Raw genomic sequence first — 3,469 nt, forward strand, 5'->3', positions numbered from 1 at the left:
CTTTGGATTTGCTCCTATTTTGTTCTCTATGCTGAGAACCCTGAGTTTTATTTCTCCCCATGGGGCCAGTTATCAGGACATCCGACGAAGAGGAACCTTGAGTTTTTCTTCTCATCTCTTCGTTCAAGACACTACTCTTGGCGGAATCCATAGAGATCACACCATCCGGAGCAGAATTTGACAATGACGTTCTAAATGTTTCCCAAGAATCTGGTAGGGAACCAAGTAGAAGCAAGCCTTGAATTTCTTCATCAAATTTGATGCCCATAGCAGATAATTGGTTCATAATCCCCTGAAAATTATTCAGATGGTCTGTCATCGGAGAACCATCATGATACATTAAACTCAACATCTGTTTTATTAAGAACATTTTTTCGTTGCCAGTCTTTCGAGCATACAAACTTTCAAGATGCTCCCATAGGGTTCGAGCATGTGTTTGCCCAGAAATATGGTTCAACACATTATCGTCGACCCATTGCCTAATGAATCCACAAACCTGTCTATGCAACAGATTCCACTCGTCATATGTTTTATTATCAGGCGTTACAGTGGTAAATACTGGTTTGTAAAAATTCTTAACATAAAGCAGATCTTCCATTTTCCCCTTCCAAATGGCATAATTAACACCATTCAAAGTAACCATTCTACTTGTGTTGGCTTCCATTGTTTTCCCCAAAAAATATAGTCATCGCAAATCAAAGTAAATCTTTTCTGATGTGGAAGTTCAGACTGTGCTGCAACCACATAGCATACTCAGATAAAATCTTGGCTCTGATACCAGTTTTTTGGAAAACGAGGACGAGCACAAAAATATATATGATAAAAGTAATGGAAATAAAATGGGAAAATAACGACACCAATAATTTTACGTGGAAACCCTTCTGAATAAGGAAAAAAACCACGGGCCAAGAGGAGCAACTGATATTACTATAGTAAGGAATTTTACACTGTGTAGTTACGAATACAATACTCAAAGTGACTACTACACACTCAAAAGGAACAACACTCTTTTGATTTCCGTCTTACTAAAATATCGCTCACACTCTATTTTTCTTCACAGACTATTTTCTTGTATAGTCTATGGAATACCTCACTTTGCTCTCAAAATGGTTTTTCTCTCTAATTTGGTGTGTTCTACAGATGAGCAAGAATGCTCTATTTATAGAAGGATAAAACCATGCTTATGTCACTTATGACATAGGTAAATATAGCAAAGTCAAAAATGGTTGTAAATCTTACCAATTTGCCAACTACCAAATCTTTTCTTTTCAACTCCAATTACTATTCCTTTTTAACAATTGCTTGTACTAATTGAATAGCTAAAGTTGACTAAAAAATGGGATGAATTCAATAGTAATAGCTCACGTGACTCTTCTATTGATTGGTGATATCTATTGCAATGCTAAATAAATTAATTTAAAGAGATAAGTGTCAAAAACAAACCTAAATTATATCTTTTTTTGAGTTTCATACTTAAACTATTGAAAGTTTGAGTTTCATTCCTAAACTATTGCTTTTTAGTTTGAGAAACACATCTCTTTCTTTTATACCACTCTCATCATGATGGTATGCGTAATACACTATCTCTTTCATTTTAAAGAATTTCAACATCACATTCCACATGAACAAAACATTGAACCTTGACAAAAAATAAATAAATTATTAGTATTAGTTAAAATTAAAAATTAAAAAACTATTTTTAAAAAATAATATTTTCTTTATAACATAAAATATAAAATATTTTTCTCACCCCACGCCATCACTCCCTCTCATCCCCTCCCCCCTCCCCCCTCAAAAAAAAAAACCCACCCCCACCATTTTTTAAAGTTTTTTATTTTGTTTAAACTTTTTTTATAAAAGTATTTCATTATTGTTTACTTCATCTACTCCCCCTCATTAAATACTAATTTAGATATTATTTTTTTAAAAAAAAAATAATTGTTTAATTTTTTATATGGATAGTAACAATTCAATCTTTAATTTTTAATTAATATTAATATTTTATTATTTAATTTTAATCTAGATAAAATATTTTATCTATGTGGAATGTCGTGTGTCAAGATTTTTTCAAATAAAAGAGGGTAAATTACACACACCACTGAGGTATGATTCTCAAACTAAAAGGTGATAGTGTCGATATGAAAGTCACACTCTCCATAGTTTAAGTATGAAACTCAAAAAAAAAAAAGAAGGAATACTTTAGTTATGTTTTTGACACTTATCTCTAATTTAAAACTTTTTCTTTTTTCTTCTGCTCACACTCAAGCAATTCTCTTTGTTTCTTTTATTTCTCGTTTTTTGCTCGACACTTGCTTGCTTGCTTGATCACACACTTTGTTCTTTATTTCTTGCTCTCACTTCCTACTTGAGCACCTCACTTGCTCTAACTTCCCACCTGGGAAAACCTATGACTCAAATGACCTATATATCTATTTATAAATGATGATAAAAGATATATAGTGGAAGGTAATATCCCAGAATTATACCTACCCCTAATTTCAAGACCTGATACTCTTAAATTCTCGTTTTAGAGTTCTCCTTTCAATTCTCTAAAACTCTAATATCTAACTATTTATTGAAATATTTTAAATATTAATTAAGTTGTTGCTGACATTTAACACTCGCTTAACACCAACTTAATTTGTCCTTCGCATCCATTTTGAGTGATTCCTGAAATTCTGGAATCATTGATGTCGAAAATCATTAATGTTAGTCTTCTCCTTTAAAGATATCAACGGAAATAGTATAAATTCCACATGAGATACAAAAGATTCTACTTGCTCTATCTCAATTTATTTGTGAAGGGTTTATGCTCGAGATTCATGCGGGATTATACATACCTTCTTGTTGTAGGATCAAGTGTTATCATCACCAATTGCCTAAGCGGTCTCTTGAAAAATCACTATGGAGTCTTATAATGTTTTTCACAATAACTACACTCTTTCCCTAAGAATCTTTTTTCTTGTGTTATTTTTTGTTGCCTTTTGGATTACCCAATGTCCTCCCTTTTATAGGAAAAGGTTAAGGCTTGTAACTCTTATTCATTCAAGAGTTACCTCACCCCTTATCCAATAACTCCCACTTCATTCATAACTCTTTTTCTTTTATTATAGGAAGTGAAGTATATAAGTGGAGTTGTAACTTACTTTATGATTGAAGCAAGTTACTAGTTAACCCATCAATGGGTGTATCTATTTCCAACAATTTGTCTGATTTTGATTTATACAAAAGTTTTTGAAAGTAAAAAAAAAATGAAATCTTGTGATCTTAAACTAACTAAAGATACATAGTGTCACGACCCAAAACCGAGCCGCGACTGGCACCCACATTTACCCTCCTATGTGAGCGAACCAACCAATCTAAACCTTAACATTTCAATTTAATATCAACATAAAGCAATGCGGAAGACTTAAACTCATTAATAAAAGACAATTCAATAACTTCTAAAATTCAACATCTATTATTTCCC

At 32.1% G+C, this 3,469-nt stretch overlaps 1 pseudogene; it reads left to right on the plus strand.

Moving 5' to 3' along the window:
- LOC107028007 overlaps nucleotides 1-3,469 on the plus strand; it is an 18,493-nt pseudogene that overhangs the window by 6,518 nt on the left and 8,506 nt on the right.

The sequence above is a fragment of the Solanum pennellii genome, chromosome 8 (genome assembly GCF_001406875.1).
Source record: "Solanum pennellii chromosome 8, SPENNV200".
In the NCBI taxonomy this organism is placed as follows: domain Eukaryota; kingdom Viridiplantae; phylum Streptophyta; class Magnoliopsida; order Solanales; family Solanaceae; genus Solanum; species Solanum pennellii.